Consider the following 20001-nt stretch of genomic DNA (forward strand, 5'->3'; position numbering starts at 1 on the left):
AAATAATGCTGCTATGAACATGGTTGAACATATGTCCTTGTTATATGAATGTGCTTCTTTTGGGGATATGCCTAAGAGTGGAATTGCTGGATCTTGTGGTAGACTCATTCCCATTTTCTTGAGGAGTCACCATACTGATTTCCACAGTGGCTGTACAACTTGGCACTCCCATTAGCAGTGGAGGAGTGAACACTCATTTTCCGAATCCTCTCCAGCATAAACTGTCATTGGTATTTTTGATTTTAGCCATTCTGACAGAAGTAAGATGGTATCTCAGAGTTGTTTTGATTTGCATTTCCCTGATGACTAAGGATGTTGAACACTTTCTTATGTGTCTTTCAGCCATTTTAGATTCCTCTATTGAGAATTGTCTATTTAGTTCTGTACCCCACTTTTTAATTGGATTGTTTAGTGTTTGGGGGACTAGCTTTTTGAGTTCTTTGTATATTTTGGAGATCAGCCCTCTGTCAGATGTGGGGTTGGTGAATATCTTTTCCCAGTCTGTGGGCTGCCGTTTTGTCTTACTGACTGTCTCCTCAATGGAATCTTGAAATTTTCAGGAAAATGGATAGAATTCGAAGAAACCATTCTGAGCGAGGTAACCCAATCACAAAAAGACAGACATGATATGTACTCACTCATACGTGGACCTGCTTTATGATACACAGTAGTGACCATGCTTTATCAGAGCTGTTTTTAATGATGTTGCTCAGAATGGTTTCCTTCCAGATGATGACTGAGAAGCTAATTTAAAAAAAAAAAAATGGTGCCAGGTACCACAAGAATAACAGAACTGCGCTGTTTTCCGGGATTTTGTTTTTTACTTTTTTTTTTTTGTTTTTTTTTTTTTTTTTTTTTTAAATGGAGTGTGCTGGATGTCTCTACAATTTTGTTCAAATGACTGCAGAACCTGGAAAAGCTGTTGCTGCTATTGATGCATAACATATTGCCATTATTGCTCTCTCTCTCTCTCTCTCTCTCTCTATATATATATATATATATATATATATGCTAATTGAAACTCAAATATGTGATGAATCCAAGGTGTTTCAGTGAGTGCTCACCTGTGCATGCAAATTTGATTTCATCTTTAGTAAGTAGTAAAGTTATATGCTTGCCAAAAAAAAAAAATAAGTGACACACTGGAAGACAAATGTCACACAATTTCAATTGTATGTGTAACCTAGAAATGATGAACTTACGGGAACAGAGAATAGTTGTGGCTATTAGGCTTCAATGTGGGTCTTTTAACAATGGGGAAACGATTGGTTTAAGGATATAAAACTGCAGTTGGACAAGAGGCATGGACTCTGTGATGTCTTGGTTGATAACAATATGCTGTATTTTAAAAGTTGTGAGATAGTATACTTTAAGTGTTCTCAAAACAAAAATGATGAATATGTATGATATAACATGTTAATTGGTTTAATTTAGCCATGCCATTGTGAACATACTGTATTGTGTATCATAATTGTGCATGACTTTATTTATGAGCTAAATAAATGAATGAAAAAAAAAAGAAGGTAATTCCAGTAGAAATTCAAACAGGCGTTTTGTGTAAGTTTGTGAGCATTCTGCTTTTACTGCATGAGTGATAACCAATTTTTTTTTTTTTTTCTGTAAGTAGTTTAGTACAGTTAACTCCTCAGAGGAGTCATTTTGAGACAGCAAATTAGGTAACATTAATCTTGGCTAATACTGTTTATGATGTTTGATGATACATTCTAAGTATGTTGAAATGGAAGTATGTGATTTCAGCCAGTGCTGAAATATGCAGATACAAAATACAGGCTAGGTAAAATTACATCTAGGGTCAGTGTGTACATTGACATATTAACAGATGACATCATATAATACCTATATTTTACTTTAAAATAAAAATATTGAGTTCTCAATAAAATAAGATTATCCATAAGTTCATAATTCTTGATGCTAAATTAGGAATGCAGCAATTCATTTGTAACATTTTTACATTTCACTTTTAAGAATTTCATACATGAATACTATAGTAGTATCATTTCCAGCACACTCTTTCCTTCAACTCTTCCCATCCTCCCCTTTCTTTCAACTTCATGATTAAATAATGGCAACACACACACACACAGACACAGACACAGACACACACACACATACACACTACAGACAAACAGACATAAATAACCACACACACACATATACAAACTGCCATGACTGTGATGTTTAGAACTGACCACCTGGGACTGGATAACCTATCAGGGCATTTATCCCTGAAGAAGACTATATCTCCTCTTCATAGCCATTGGCTACTGGTAGCTCATCATCTAGGCCTGGGGTGTTTGAGGTTTCCCCATCCCTGCTGTGACATCAACTTGTGTTTTCACTGTGCAGGTCTTGTTTAGTCTACTACAATGCTAAGATTTCATGGGTGCAGCACCTTGTCATATACAGAAAACACTCATAGTAGACATCCTCATCCTCTGTCTTTTTAGTGCACCCTTCTCAGTGATGTTCCCTGATCCCCAGTTGTAGGGACTGTGTTTTAGATATGCACCTTACGTCACATTACTAAACTTCTTTAGGAAAAAAATGAATCGTACAAAATAAAATCAAAGCATAATAACAAAATATTAAAAACTGAAAACTCAGAAGGCACATTATAATCTGTATTATTTACAGATTTAATGTTTGTTTTATGAATAAGGGTGTTTTTCCCACCATACACAAGGCTGGCCTGGAACCACTATGTACCAAGGCTTGCCTTAATTGCATGGTAATCCTGTTGCCTCATTCTCCCAAGTTTTGGGATTGCAAGTGTGAGCCACTACTTTCATTATCGATTTAATATTTTTTAATATGTTTCTTGATTCCTATTCAAAGTGTCAGCATGGGGAAGTATGTGACATTTATAAAAGAATAAAAAATTCAAATAAAAATTAATGCTCATCTCATAGGTAATATAAAAATTAAAATGTTATAGTTTCATTAAGTAACAAAAACAGCTAATACAAAATTAGAAGAATTACAGAGAAAGAGGTACTCATATAAAATATTGGTGAGATGTAAATTGGTAGACTTATTTACCTTTGATGAACCAATATGATTTCATAGAATACATGATAAGATAGCATTTCAAAAGCATTTAGTGGGATTTGAAGCATAGCTGTGTTTCTGTTTATAGGTATATCTAAAATTAGGAGTCTGTGCTTAAGAACAAAGAGTATATACTTTTAGAAGTCATTTTAAATCATCAGAGATTAGTACAAATATATTTACAAGATGTATATAAAAGTCATGTATATCAGAGAAAAACGGAAACATTTCAAATGCAATTATAAGAAAGAAGTTTCATATTTTGGAGTCTTACTATTAAACTGAAATATCTCATGGTGCTTAAAAATAGTAATGTGAATGATAATTGCTGATATAAAAAATGTTGCAATAAACTGCTAAGTGAAAGAAGCAGGGCAGTCACAGAGCATTTACAGCCTACAGTTTGTAGTCCTCTTCATGATCGCATCATCGATCAACTCAGAAAGGAATGTCAGAAAACACCAAGTGTTGTATCTCAAGGTTCCAGCACCACTACACTTTTCTGCATTACTAACTTTATAGTGAGTGTTAACTAATTTATAATAGATATATTCCTTAAAGATGACAGGTTTATACACTTTCTAACTATTTGAAGGCACTAGCATTTCAAACTACAGATACCAGATACTTTCATGTTTAATGAAGACAAGAGAACCATAGCTGTATAAAGAACCTATGGAGCCCACACACCGTTTCCTACCTTCTGCAGAGAAACTGGGACAAACATAGCAAGCGTGAGCTCCAGCAGAGCAATGGTGGTAACTGTCCAGGGGCACTGTGCTCAGCGAGGGAGTGCTGCTTCTCTCTGTTAAAGAAGAACATGGGCACATCCTGTATTAGGACCAGGGACCCAAACCCATCTCATAGTCTGTAAGCAACATCAAAGAGCCTTTGGCAAAGAACAAAAGGATTTCTATCCTTGTTCTTTAAAACAATTAGATTAACCACTGGAGAACACGTCACTGTTTTCATATTTATTTTATATACTTTAAGGAGATATACCTAAAAACTGTCAAATTGTTGATAAGAATAGTAGTATGATTTTTGTGACTACTATCTGCCAGGTAGTGTGCTACATCCTTTCCCCATCCTTTGATGCTTCCACACTTAAATACTTGTCAGCAATATTTATTATGTATTTATTTTATTCAGGTACTATATAAATAACTGAGATCCAATTCAGTTGTAATGTGCCTTCTGAGTTTTCAGTCATAGCACAAAGTATCCAGCAACACCATGCCTTGAAATGTGGTCACTGGGTACTGGGATTTGATCCTCAGTAGCCAGCTTTCTATTCGAGCCCATTTAAAAAGAGTGTTTAAGTCCAGACATCATCATCATCATCGCCACCACCACCACTACCACAAACAACAAAAACGCTCCAGAACTTGTAAGTTATAGCAAATAGAATATCCAAGACAGAATAATAACTAAATTGCAATTCATCACATGGAATACATGAAATGTATGTTATAAAGCTTTAATAGTTTGTAACATGTTATTTAACCGTCACAATGTGTCCTTATATAGATGTTAGGAAGTTGAATTTATCATGAGAATACAGCATCCTAGACAAGATGGTATAAAATAAGTTTGGTTTGTATAATTCTAAGTCATAAAACCTTACTTAAGGGAAAATAAGGCAAATACATATTAAAATAGAAAAGGAAGTAAAGTGATGAGAATAGAAATGAAGTATTCTGGCATGTGCACACACGCTTACACACAGTAATCACACAGAGCCACACATCTGAATGGTTTGTGGTCTGGTTATAAACAAGGCCCATCATTGCATGGTGAAACAGCATGGAAGCAAAAGGCAGGGAAGGAGATGGAGAAAAAGAGGCAGATATTTAGAAAGCGGAACTGAATGAAAATCATTCTCAAACACAAACTGTAAGAACTTTGGATGCCTGCTTCCAAGTGATATCTTACAGATAAACAGTAGGAAATACCATCATTTACTTATTATATGGCCATGAGAGAGTCACTTACATTCTCATGGTTTCAGATTACAAATGTCTAAATGTGAATAATAGCAATCCTGCCTGACAGAATTATAAAGACCAACTTAATAAGTATCAGGTACAATAATTGATGCTATGTCATAGGCTTTAATCATCTCTTCCCAGAGCATATTATGCCATACATATTACACTTCAATCAACATCTCAAGTAGTCCTCACCTCAGTCCTTGACATTACTACTACCTGAACCTCAATCTAGAACAGAAATTGTACTCAGAAAACCTAGGCTTGTGTGGATCATCCGTACCCATTTCTCACCGGTAAGGTAAAGATGATCATACCTGTTGGTGTTGCCATCTGTTGTTTGCTTTACAGCATTCTTCCCCACTACTTACATTGTAGACAGATAATTTCTTTATACCCAGCTGCTAAGGTGGGTTCTATTCTCTCTCTGGTCACAGTTAATAGGTCCAGAGATAGGATGGAACCAAATCTAACCTAGAGATACTCAAAGCTGTTAAGGCTACTAAGTGTGGAGCTGACACTGGAGCCAATTCAGAGCCTAAGTAATGTGAGCCTCAAATTAAAACTAAAACTATTTGAATACCACTATATCCTTTAAGTCAAGCTATCATAATATTTGGGCTAAGCAATCTACCCACTTGTGTGTGTAGGGAAGGTTGTTTTTATAGGTATTAAAATATTTATAAGATCAACTTAAATAAGTATAAAAATATTTGGTTCATTTCACTTAAAGGAGTATGTAGACAATAGCTGGCATTAGTGTATTTTTTTTTTTTGGGGGTATCATAAGCCTAAATTTTTCACATAGGAAACTGTACCTTTTAACAGTTAATAACAAAATTCTATCAAAATCAAAGTACCTCAGTAAAAGTCTGGCCCTGTTAGGTACTAATTGTGAAGACATACTTTGTATAAAAGTTTTAAGAATGCACAAATGATGTTTGAAGGCACTTTAGGTGATATACCTGGCAACAACACATTAGCTTCTTTACCCACTGAACATAAAGCTTAGGCGGTGCTTCTCAAATCTCCATTTCTTCCCAGCCTTCTCTTAGTCTGGTAACCCTACCTATACTTCCTTCCTGGCTACATCCTGCCTGTCCATTGGCCAAAACAGCTTTATTCACCAACTAATAAGAGAAACATATTCACAGCATACAGAAGGGCATCCCTCATCACCTCCTCTTTTCTGTCTAAACAAAAAGGAAGGTTTTAACTTTACATAGTAAAAATTATATATAACAAAACTGTTACCCAGCAAGAACTATCATTAACAATATTTAGTCCATTAACATTTGGCAAATTTAAAAATATATTCTATCTATCCTATCATTGTGACTCTAAAATTTTATATATTACTTACCTTTTATCATAACTAAGGAAAAGTATAACCATAATTATCTGTCTCCAACACCATAAAAGACCACAGAAAGATCAGACAATCTGTTAAGGAAGTTAGGAGATTGATTTTTGGTTTCATCCACGACCATTATAAACACAATTATGAATTGTATAATAAAAAATCAATAAAAAAGAAAAAATACTCAATAAAAAGCTATGACAAGTTAAAACAATTTTAAAAGAAGGAAAACAATGGAACAAGATGACAATCTCCTATAAACAAGTGACAGTACAAATGATAATCACTGGCCAAAACATAGTATCAGTTCAAAACCAAATTTGTATAATTATATAATTAGTTAAGGAAAGTAAGCTAAGTCCTACTAAAGAACGTAGGGAAAACTCCAAGATGAAACTGACATTTAAGAAAACTGTAGTCTTATCCAATTAAAAAGTGGGGTACAGAACTAAATAGACAATTCTCAATAGAGGGATTTAAAATGGCTGAAAGACACATAAGAAAGTGTTCAACATCCTTAGCCATCAGGGAAATGCAAATCAAAACAACTCTGAGATACCATCTTACTCCTGTCAGAATGGCTAAAATCAAAAACACCAATAATAGTTTATGCTGGAGAGGATGTGGAGAAAGGGGAACACTTCTCCACTGCTGGTAGGAGTTCCAAGTTGTACAGCCACTGTGGAAATCAGTATGGCGACTCCTCAAGAAAATGGGAATGAGTCTACCACAAGATCCAGCAATTCCACTCTTAGGCATATCCCCAAAAGAAGCACATTCATACAACAAGGACACCTGTTCAACGATGTTCATAGCTATTTGTAATAGCCAGAAACTGGAAGCAGCCTAGATGCCCCTCAATTGAAGATTGGATAGAGAAAATGTGGTACATTTACACAATGGAGTACTACTCAGCAGAAAAAAAAAACAATGGAATCTTGAAATTTGCAGGAAAATGGATGGAACTTGAGGAAACCATTCTGAACGAGGTAACTGAATCACAAAAAGACTAACATTCTATGTACTCACTCATATGCGGATTTTAGATACAGCGTAAAGGATTACCAGCCTACAATCCACACTGCCAAAGAAGCTAATAAACAAGGAGGACCCTAAGAGAGACATACATGGTCTCCTGGAGAAGGGGAGAGGGTCAAGATCTCCTGAGCAAATTGGGAGAAAGGGAAGTGGGGGAGGGAGCTAGGAGAATGATAAGGGGAGAAGAGGATGGGTGCGGAGGACATGAGGGAGCAGAAAGGTTGAGTCAGGAGAAGAATAGGAAAAAACAAGAATGGAGATACCATAATAGAGGGAGACATTTTAGGTTTACAGAGAAATCAGGCACTAGGGAAATGTCTGGAGATCTACAAAGATGACACCAGCTAACAATCCAAGCAACAGAGGAGAGGCTACCTTAAATGCCCTTCCTCATCAATAATGAGATTGATGACTGACTTATATGCCATCCTATAGCCTTCATCCAGCCGCTGGTGGAAGTAGAAGCAGACACCCACAACTAATCACTGAACTGAACTGGAATCCAATTGCAGAGAAGGACAAGTGAAGAGCAAAGGGGTCCAGACCAGGCTGGTGAAACCCACAGAAACACCTGACCTGAACATCGGTGAGCTCTTGGTCCCCAAACTTATAGCTGGGATACCAGCATGGGACTGATCCATACCCCAGGAACACGGGTTTCAGTGAGGAAACCTCAGAAATCTACCGGACATCCTGTAGTAGTTCAGTACTTATCCCTAGCATAGGTGTGGACTTTGGGAGCATCTTGTTTCTAATTCAAATTAAAAAATCTGCAGAAAAAAAAAAGAAAACTGTTGTCTTATACAGAGAAGTTCATGAAGAAACAGCCTCAAACAGGCAAATGACACCAACAAAATCTGAAACAGCATTTAGGTAAAAAATACCAAAGACACTTAAAATATTTCTCAATAATTAATGAGAAAAATGGGGTACGGATTTGAAATGAAGCAAGGATGGTTATACAGGAGGGTTTGGAGGGAGGAAAGGAAAGGGAAAATAATGTTATATCACAATTACAAAAATAAAAGAAGTAATTAAAAATACACAATTAGAGGAATTTCAAGATAGTGTGACTGATTGATTGATGTATTAGAGATATGGTGAAGAGCAGTTCGAGAAACTGATAAACAAATGAATAGGGACCAAAAGGGTCTGACTTCTCAGGCTTGTACAATTGTGGGTCAACACAAGTGACACAGAAATGATTTTCAGGAACGTATTCACATGACTCAACATAGTAATTTTTAATAATCATAATGTTAAATGGTTTTGGATGAAATAGTATACTTTCAGAGAAATGCCACACATACTGTAGGAATTTTTTCTAAATTTTGATTACAGAACTATTTTCTATTAATACATTGATATGAAAAAAATATTATGGTTTTCCTACCTGCAAAAAGTTAGGTATAATTATAACTTAAAAGTTAAGTCACTCTTTAGGTCTATTGTATCATTTCTTATTTGGGGGCCTGGAGAGATGGCTTAGTGGTTAAGAGCACCTGCTACTCTTCCAGAGGACCTCTGTTTAGTTCCCAGCGCTTATGTCTGGCAACTCATAACTGTCTGTAACTCCAGTTCTAATGGATCCAACATCCTCTTCTTGCCTCCTCAAACCCAGACACACATGACATATACTCACACAAATAAATACATTATTAAAAAAAGACCTCACAGTACATTACTTAGGGGGAATTTTCTTTGTAGACCTGTCTGGCCTTAAACTCCCAGAGATCCACCTGCCTTTTAGGGAAGATTTGTAAATGGCCATTAAGTTAGCAGCAAATAGAGGACATGAAAGGACAGACAACATGACTGTATAGTAAGAAATTATCAAGACAAGTTTATTTCCATCCTGTACATACAAACATACATGCTGAATTATTATTGTAAAATTTCAAAAAAGAAAATGTAGTTTTTATATATCCTGACAGCTAATGATTCTCAATTGAACTGACAGGATCAATATTAATCTGGGAGACAAGTCTTTGTGTGTTCTTGTAAAGGATTTTTATGGCCATGTAAGCCTCTGGTCAGGCCTGTGATAAATTATCTTGCTTAGTTTAATTGAAATGAAAAGATCCACCCTAACAGCGAGTGGAACCATTATCGAAGCCTGGACCTGAACTGTTTATGAAGAAGGAAACTAGCAGATCATCAGCTATCAGTCTCTGGTTTCTCCCTCTGGATAGGACATGATAGCCCCTATAGTCAGAACTTCCTAACCAGATGGATGGTACAATCAAACAGTGAACCAAAATGAACCCTTTCTCTTTTAAATTGCTTTTTATGATATTTTTGTTACAATAATGAAACATTTAACTAGTACACAAATATCTGTCATACATTTGTATATTAAAAGCAATTCCAGTAAGACCATGAATAAGACATGGATGTTCATTCTCTCTCCATACTTATTCAATATAGTACTTGAGAGCTTAGCTATAACAATAAGACAACTGAATGAGATCAAAGGAATACAAATAGGAAAGGAAGAAGTCAAAGTATCTTTATTTAAAAATGACATAATTTTACATAGACCACTATGTAAAAAACTCCACTAGGAAGCTACAGCTGATAAATACTTTGAGCAAAGTAGTAGCTTACAAAACTAAGAAGTAACAACCAGGAGCCCTCCTGTATACATCAAAATTTCAATATAATCTTCAAGTTCATATGGAAACTCTCTCTCTTTCTCTCACACACAGAAACCAAAAACCACCACCACCACACCACCACCAAAACATCCAAACAAACAAGGATAATTTCAGATTTCAAATTGTATTACAGAACCATGATAATAAAAACAGTATGGTATTGGCAGAAAAACAAATAAAATGATGAATGGAATTAAACTGAAGACCCAGACATAAGTACACACATCTAAGACCACCTGATCTTTGACACAAAATCTGAAAACACACAGTGGAGAAAAAAACCATCTTCAACAAATGTGATGGTCAAATTGGATAAATGCATGTAGATAAGTGAAAATAGATCCAGCTTGCACAAAACTCAACTCCAAATGCATCAAGTACCCCAGCAAAAGATCAGATACCATGAATCCTATAGAAGAGAAAGAGATAGGCTTACCCTCATTAGCACCTGAAAAATTTTCTCATCAAGACACTGATAGCACAGACATTAAGACCAACAATTAATAAATGGAGCCTCATGAAGCTAAAAAGTTTCTGTACGGCAAACAGCACCACCATTTGAGCAAAGCAGCAGCCACCAGAATAGGGAAGTGTCTATAAATTATGCATCTGACAGAAGGTTAGTAGCTAGATTAGATAAAGAACTAAAAAAAAATGAGCATCAAGAAAACAATGCAATTAAAAATTGGGAACAGAACTAAATAGAGTTCTAAAAAGATGAAACAAAAATGGCTCAAAACACTTAAAATGTTCAACATACTCAGCCATCAGGGAAATGCAAATTAAAACTATGTGGAGATTTTATCTTATCTAAGAATGACCAAGATCATGGAAACAATGGAGAGCATATGTGGGTGAGAATGTGGGGAGAAGGGATTCTTATTCACTGCAGATACAAGTGCAAACTTGCATGGAAATCAGTGTGTAAGCTGAAAAATCAGGAAGTGGAGGGGCAGGAGAAAGGGAGGGAGGAGGAACTGGGGTGGTATGTAAACTGAAAAATAGAATTTTTAAATAAAAAGCTGAAAATATTTAAAAAATGTTTACTTTGTATCCCGAAACATTACTGAATTTATTAATTTCAAGAGTTTTAGGGTACATCTTTACATTTTTCTGCATATAAAATCATGGTAGCTGTGAATGGGGACAATCTGACCTCTTTCTTATTTGGACATCCTTTAGATAAAAATAAAGCAAGTACTGTTATGGAGGCACACTTCTGTACATTTCTGTATGATCAGGAAGTCCTATTGTGTAGACCATATGTACTTAAAAAAAAAAAAAACCCTAGCTTCTCAATATTAGAATGCCCATTTCCTTATTCAGTATACAGATGTGTATCTATTTAAAAATCTCTTACTTTCTTATTTGTTAAATGATCAACTATTGTTTTATAGTGAATTTGTGTGACTTTTTAAAAATTTTCTTTAAGTCAAATGGTGGGGGTTTGGGAAATGATTGCACTGTCAAGGCTTTGATTAGAAAGTCATATTTGAAAATTATATGCATAGACTCAGAAATGAGGTAGACTTAAGAAATTTAGGCTAATTGATGAAGTTAACTGATGAAATACAAGCTTGGACCCTAACTTTCAGTTTTCTTAGTCTTCTAAGCTAAGTATAAGATACATGACAGGAAACTCAGGCTACTCTGAAGTCCCAAAGAAAGAGGACATCACTGAAAGTATTGAAAGTGTCAAGTGGACACCTGTTCAATTTGCAAAATCTTATGCAGTTTCTTGGTTTGGCTAAGAACCCGACTTCCTGCCTTGTAATGTTCATGAAAGCTTACTTTGAGACTCCTTATGAAAATTTTCAGTAATTTTAAAATGTCTCTATGGCTGTGGTTCTCACTTCCTAATGATGAGATCCTTTAGTTTCTCATGTTGTGGTGACACCCCCAATCAAAAAATTATTTTGTTGGTACTTCATAACTGTAATTTTGCTACTGTTATGAATTGTAGTATAAATATATGATGTGCAGGATGGTCTTCAGGTGACCCCTGTGAGAAGGGTTGTAGCCTACAGTCTGAGAACCACTGCTTTGTCATCAATTACCATTCTCTTTACACTTATTTAAGAATGAGGGCCACAAACTTCAGCAGTGCTCACTGCCTTTGAGTTCATTGTTCTTAAACTGAACGAACCCTTTGTTTTCCTCATTTCTTCCAATATCTGGCTATGATGTTACAAATTACTATTTCTAATATTTATCCCCTTCTGATTTGACTGCTTTGATAACAGAATCATTTCCCCAAAGTGGAAGGCAGAAAACTAAATATAAATATTGAAGAATTGAGAATGGCATAGTATACAAAATGATACTATGCCATTCAAAATGATACTATGCTATACAAAATGATTTATGGCTTGATGTTGATTTCTAGTGCCTTAATATATAAATTGATAAGTTATAAATCACACAGTAATACATATCCTGAGAAGGACAGAGAGGCAGATGAGATGCTACCAAAGAATTAAAAGCTCATTATCTCTTATGGGAAAGATGAGGCATGAGGAGGTATTTACCTGGTTTAATAATGACAACTGTAAAACCTATGAAGACACAACAAAAAATCCATATAAATTATTCCAAAGATGGGCTGGAGAGATGGCTCAGAGTTTAAGAGCACTGACTGCTCTTTTAGAGGTCCTGAGTTCAATTCCCAGCAATCACACGGTGGCTCACAATCATCTGTATGAGATCTGGTGCCCTCTTCTGGCATGCAGGCAGAACACTGTATACATAATAAAAATTAAATAAAAAACTTAAAAAAAAATTTATCTCAAAGACACAGACCAATTGGAGAAGAATTTATCCAGCAGAATTTGCTAGCTCTTAGAAAGAACAATGAGTCAGTGGCACTTAGAGCTCCTACCTCCTATTGCACACTCGGTTTAACAAGACAGGCTCCAATATATGTGAACATGAGCAGAAATTCAGGATTTATTCTTGAGCTCCATCTTTAAACCAAGGGCTCTGGCACATTAATAATGGTAATATAATATATATTATAATATTATTTTTTTCCAGGGAGGAGGAAAACTATATGTGTTTCTTATGATCCAGCCACGTGGTTTAGAGGATAAATTCTAGGCAAGTATAGGTGAGAAGAAGCAGCTCTCTTCTTGCATTGAGCCCTAACGTGGAGAAAAGAAGTGAACACTGGGATTCAAGTCATCCTAGCTAACTCATGGGGCACAGGTTCTATGCTCAAAGAGACTAACCAAGAAAATTAAAGGCTACTTATTATTGGAGTTGCTCTTACTGTCCTTAGCATTGGAGTACTGGCTCTGAAACTTTGCCTAGGGAACAAGGAAGGCTTTAAAGACAAAATGCCAAGCTCTACTGCCAAAGAACTGACTTTAGCTAGAGAAGAGTATAGAAAGGCAAAAGTCACAGGGTGGCCTTGAGGAAATGCCAGTTTACGGTAAGCAAATAGGACTCTTCTATCTTTGGGACAGAAAAAAAGTAAATGGTAAGCTGTATCAGTGAACAGCAGGGAGTGAATGGATGCCAATTTTTGAACAAAACAGAAAAGTAATATGAGGAAAATACAAGTATTTACTGGAAACAATCAAGGAAAGAGACATATAAGAATGGTTGTTCTCAGGTGAGATAAACTTCAAACGTGGCCTGAAAAAAAATATAGCAAAAGTGCTAAGCTTTGATAGGAGAGAAGTGGTACAAAATTTATGCTGGGAGGAGTATTGAAAACAATAGAACATGCCTCAGCAATTAACAGCACACATCAGATGGATGCAATCAATCAAAGCATAAGAGGAGGCAGTCAAACTGTTACTGCTCTAGAGTCTATTACATAGGAGTAAGGTTTTGATCCCTACAAGGTAGCATCAAAGCATTACAAAGTTAATGAAGCAGATTGGATTCAAATAGTTCAGCCAGGTTGCTAAATGAATTAAAGAGTAAATCAGAGGAGCTACTATATGCTATCCCACACATCTACATGTTAACCCGAATTTCCTCAAACTCACATGTACCTGACAGTAACATTTAAAGAAGGAAGGATTCATTTTGGCTTGAGTTATAGGTGTTTCAGTTGATGGTAAGGTGAATTCACTGCTTTGGTTCCCAATCGAAGCAGGATATCATGGCAGCAGAAGCATGTGGCAAAGGCTACTTAGCAGATGGCACCCCAGAAACAAAGAAAACATGAAGGGTCTACACAGTTCTACCAGAACACAATAGTCTGTTTAAATTATGGATATTCAGTTATGAATCATGGACTAAACAACTGATTAGAGCTTTCACATCTCACGGACACCCTGAAGTTTGTCTTAGTAATCTACATTACTACCTGGAAGGAGGTGGACTAGAAGATGCCTCTGTGTAAACCAGGTGAAGGAGAAGAGTTAGAATAAGATAAAAAAAAGATTGCTTTTCAAAAAGAGACAGACAATAGTAACTTTATAAGTTCATAAAGGCAGTCATAGGATACCTGAAAAGTGGTGAGAAATTGACAACACATGGAAAGGAAGCCAAGCTGGGAACACAGTTCCAGCAGTATGGGAAGGGGATGCAGAAGACTGTGTCCCCAGAGGTAATCCAGCTGGCCAGCAGGAGAAGTCCACAGTCCTCAGTAAGCCTCAAAACCAGTCATGCATTTTGTTGAGGTAGTAATTCCTTTGGCAGATGGGTTAGCAGTGTAGAGGACTCCCATTTTGTCAGTCTGTGTCTCAGACAGGTGTTGGGTGTGATCTTAAGAAAGAATCTTTTGCTGGGCGTTGATGGTGCATGCCTTTAATCCCAGCACTCAGGAGGCAGAGACAGGTGAATCTCTGTGAATTTGAGGCCAGCCTGGTCTCCAGAGCAAGTGCCAGGATAGGCTCCAAAGCTACACAGAGAAATCCTGTCTTGAAACACCAAATACCAAAACAAAACAAAACAAAAAAACAAAGAAATAATCTTTTACTTGAAACTGAATTCCACAGAAACTTAAGAACAAGGATAAGCCGTGGTCAAGGAGCTTGCATTTAATCTGCCATAGCTTCTTTGTGAGAGCTAGCTATGGGAGATATCTGTGGAAAGTAGGGGAACCAAATGTTGACAAGTCATAAGATGCAGGCAGCAAGAGGCTTAGTTCAGGCAATGCGGTGCAGCCCATTCTCAGATGACATATCTCATCTATGGAGAATAAGCCTGGAGTTTGATGGCTTTGAGCCTGAGGTCAACAGGTGGTTTAATCTTTGGAGCCATCTCTCTGCCTTTTGAGTCCCCAGTCTCTAAAACCCCAGAGGTATTCTTGGAAATCGCCTCTCTCTCTCTCTCTCTCTCTCTCTCTCTCTCTCTCTCTCTCTCTCTGTGTGTGTGTGTGTGTGTGTGTGTGTGTGTGTGTGTGTGTCTGTGTCTGTGTCTGTGTCTGTGTGTGTGGTCAGTCTTGCAGGACAGGTTAATACTTAGGGGCATTTAAAAGCATGAAGACAGGTTCTCTGCAGAGATCCCAGTGCTGTCATTGATTCCTACTCAGTTAACTCACTGAGAAGACAACTCTTAGATAGAACACTAGAAACCTTAGAAAGTGCAATGTGGGGAGCATCATCAGGATGAGAAAACCTACCCAGTTTACAGATGGCAAGGCTAGGTATGTGTGGTAGTTTAAGAGAATGATCCCCACTGACTCATACATTTGAGTAGTTGGCTCCTAATTGGTATAACCTTTTGGGAATAATTAGGAAGTGTGACTTTGTTGGAGGAACTGTGTCACTTAGGAGCAGGCTTTGAGTTTTCTCTCTGCTTCCTGTGGATTTAACCAAAGAAATTATAGTTAAAAAGCTCCACAAATCCAGAGGAAGAAAAAGGCATCCAAATATAGTAAGCAGTTAGATAACATGAGGAGAAAAGAACTCTTCCATAAAATTAGAGCCAAGATGTCAAACTTAAAAAACAAACACTATTCAAAGCTATAAGGAAAAAACTCACCTAAAAAGAAAATAACACTAGGTGTCTCAATAACAACTCTAAAAGCCAGAAAAACCTTGAACAGAAGGAACATATCTCAATGTGATAAAGGGTATGCTATAAACCTATAGCAAACATTATCCTAAATGAGGAGAACCTGACAGCAGTTCCATTGAAACCACAAATAAATCAAAGGTGCTTACTCTCAGCATTAGTATTCAATACAATGTTTAAAGTCTTATCTAGAACAAGAAGAAAAAAAGAAAAGGGATGAACATATGAAGGGAAAAAAGTCTGTGTCCTTATTTGAACATGACATAACCCTATACTTAAAAGCTCCTAATGATTTCACCAGAAAACTCTCAGGTATGATAAAAAATTTTGAGCAAAATGGAAACAAACAAAATGAACATATCAAGATCAATAACCATTCTATATGCCAAAATGACCTTTCTGAGAAAGGGATTAGGAAAAACCAAGTTTTTACAAGAGTTAAGACAATACTTAGGGAAAAACCCTAGCTACAGAGGGTAAAGACATATACAATGAAAATTTTATAACACTTAAGATGGAAAGACTTCATGTGCTGATTGACTTGGAGAAATAACAGAAAAATGATAATATTAAAAGTGACCCTATTGATTCAACATAAGCCCTATCAAAATTTCAATGACCATCTTCACAGAATTATAAAAAGTGATTCTACTTTATGGAAGCACAAAAGACCCTCCTGAATAGCAACAATCTTAGAGGAATAAAAGCGATGCTAGAGGCATTGTAATACATGATTTTTCCATTCTATTATAAAGCCACAGTAAGAAAAACAGACATGTAAATGAATGAAACATAATAGATCTTCCTCAAATAAACCCAAAGTTATATAAATTTAATTTTCAGCTAATGATTACAATTTCTTCAACAAATGGTACTTGTAAAACTTGTACAAAAATGAAATTACAACTCTTTTGCTCTGTACAAAACAAACTCAAAATACATAAAAAGTATTAATGTAAGACCTACGACCTTTAAAACTGCTACAGATAACAAAGGTGAAACTTCTGAAGATTTAGGCATAGGTATGAACTTTATGAAAAGACGTACAAAGAAATAATCACCAGAATGAAGAGACAGATTATATTGTGTGTCTTGGTGGTGGTTGTGGTGGTTGTCTATACTGTTAATATCTTCTCTGATGTATCCTTGGCAAAGTTTTTATTTTCTACATTGCACAATCTATGAAAATTAAACATCAAGAAGTCAAATTAGACATTCAGTACATGGGCTAATAAAATGAACAGTTTATTCCCAAAATAAATACAAATTTCCAATAACTATTTGAAAAATATTCAACATCACTAGCCCTCAAGGGAATGGAAATTAAAACTGTGTTGGCTTACAATAGCAGGCATGGATTCCTTACTGTTGAGCAAATCTTAAATCCAATTGGACAGCTTCTTGTTACAACCATGATATATGTGTCATTGTTGCACCTGGTCATTGTGGTCTGAGGTTATCACAGCTGTGCAGAACTATCAATTGTCTGTGTCCCCCCTCCCCCCAAAGTGCTTACACAGCACTTTCTGGCACTATAAAAACTAGCTCTGAAGGATTAAGCTTTCAGGTTAGATTCAGCTCAACTCTACTGAATCCTGTATCCAAACTGCACATAGTCTTCAGCAACAGGAACTTGACTTCAACTTCTTGGAGACAACAAAGGAAATAGCAATAGCTTCTATTGTTTTCAGAGTTGCTTGAACTCCCCTTACCAACAGCTGGAAATAAGGTTTCTCTTGCCTGTTATTTGGGATTTTGTTAAAGAGTCTCATTATCAACACAAGTGGCATAACTTCATTTAAACACACATGAGTGCGCTCTCTCTCTCTCTCTCTCTCTCTCTCTCTCTCTCTCTCTCTCGCTCTCTCTCTCTCTCGGCAAATATAAAACAATATGATTCTCTATGTCTTTTTCAAATATCCTTTGTCCTCTGCTCAGAATTATTGCGCTTTCTCCTTCCCTGTTAAAGCCCCCACCCCCATCTTTTCCATTCCCCCTTCACAGAACATGCATCCCACTATTCTATTTCCCTCTCAAGAGCGCCTTCCAACATGGTGTATTCTACTTTCTTGGCTTTATATCTCACTTTTGAAGATTTGGAGCTAGGATCAACAAATGATAGAGAACATGCATGTTCTCAGTCTCGGTTGCCTTACTAAATATAGTATTTCCAAGTTCCATCTATTTACCAGCAAGTTTCATAATACCGCTTAACCAAGCTTGAAAGACCCATCGAGAATATGGGTAGCACTATGCTATAAGCGATAGTCCCGAACTAAACAAAACAGATAAAGTGAGTAGAAATATGTTTCTGCCTTCCTCATGATGGATTATACCCATTCTTCAACCATGGATATATGCTATAATATTGTTGAATATTAAAAAGATTAAGTGAAGGAAACTACTCATCAAAATGGTATGGTTCTATTAATAAGATAAAGGCTAAAGTCCTTGGATTTCATTATGGGATTCTATATTGTTTTGGTATAATTATAAAATTAAAAAATATTAAAAAAGGAAAAAGGTATGTAAATACAAGACTGATTAATGGATGCAAAACTGAGGTGTGAGGGTAGATTGAAAACTGGAAGCAAATGAAACATTATTTATTGCTTATTGTTATTGCCATCAGATACTTTTTGGGTTGATGAGAATATTTTAAAATACACTATGGTAAACATTGTTCAACTGTGTAATATAAAAAAGCCAATGAATTACATACTTTATATCTACCTACCTATCATACATACATACATACATATATATATATATATATATATTCTTTTCTCATATAATATATCCTGATTATAGCTTCCCTTCCCTCTGTTCCTCCCAGTTCTTTCCTACCCCACCTAACATCCAGATCTACTACTCCCTTTGCCTCTCTCATTAAAAAGACCAATCTTCTAAGAGGTAATGGTAAAATATAAAACAAACACTATGTCATCGAAGTTGCACAAGACAAACCAACAGAAGGAAAAGAGCCCAACAGAAGGCACAAGAATTAGAGACCTACTTGTTTGTTCTCTCACTCAGGAATTCCATAAAACCACTAAACTGGTGAAGATCCTCATAGGTCCTGTACATGCTGCTTCAGTCTCTGTGAATTCATATGAGCTTTGCTCACATTGACTTAAAGGGCTTTATTTTCTTGGTGCCCTCCATCTCCTCTGGCTCTTACACTCTTTCCAACTCCTCTTCCATGGTGTTCCGTGAGCTCTGAGGGGAGGGATTTGATGAAGACATCCCATTTAGGGCTGAGTGTTTCAAGGTCTTTCTCACTCTAGATGTCTGTATTTGTTCCCACTGATGGAGGAAGCTTCTCTAATCATGGTTGAATAAGGCAATTATCTATGAATATAGCAGAATATCATTATAGAATTCATTTTATCACTGGACTCTTTGTCTTGTTTTACTTAGTTTTCTTTCAGGTCCTTGGGCTATCTAGTCACTAGTTCTTATTCTCCAAGCAGTGTCAGGCATGGGTTTCCTTTCATGGGTGGATCTTAAGTCAAATCTTTTTTGCTACCACTGCCCTAGCATATGATTCAGGCAGAATACCATTGTACATCAAAGGGTTTGTGGCTGGCTAGGTATTATGGTTTTACTTTGGTACCTTCTTAAAACAAAGATTCTAGAGTGAAAGATCTATGTAGGCACCAGCTCAACTTCTTCATATTCAATAGTTGTGTAGGTGTTATCTCCAGAAATGGGGACTTGCTCTAAGTTCGTAGACAGCAATCTAATGTATTGGCAACAGCCTGTGTTATTTAAAAGTGTAACCTATATAACACATGGCTTGTCCACTGATAAAATATTACATACATTTAAAGTAGGTAATATTCTAAGTGCACTAGTGCAATAGAATTTTGCATAATTTCTATAATATACCTGACATAAACAATTTAGGAGT

General features: G+C 36.2%; 1 protein-coding gene across 8 annotated transcripts in view; it reads right to left on the reverse strand.

Annotated features, from left to right (window-relative positions):
* Positions 1–19305, reverse strand: part of Mbd5 (methyl-CpG binding domain protein 5) — a 159683-nt gene extending 140378 nt beyond the window's left edge. For 6 of the 8 annotated variants that reach the window (XR_004770640.1, XM_027420470.2, XM_027420469.2 and 3 more), the window contains exons 1-3: positions 19105–19305; positions 17136–17267; positions 3770–3874 (exon numbers count right to left, since the gene is read on the reverse strand). The gene's annotated coding sequence lies outside the window, so the exon portion shown is untranslated. The remainder of the gene's footprint in view (positions 1–3769; positions 3875–17135; positions 17268–19104) is intronic. The other 2 variants (XM_027420466.2, XM_027420467.2) reach the window with 2 other exon arrangements.
* Positions 19306–20001: the final 696 nt, after the last annotated feature.

This window comes from Cricetulus griseus, chromosome 6, assembly GCF_003668045.3.
Source record: "Cricetulus griseus strain 17A/GY chromosome 6, alternate assembly CriGri-PICRH-1.0, whole genome shotgun sequence".
In the NCBI taxonomy this organism is placed as follows: Eukaryota; Metazoa; Chordata; class Mammalia; order Rodentia; family Cricetidae; genus Cricetulus; species Cricetulus griseus.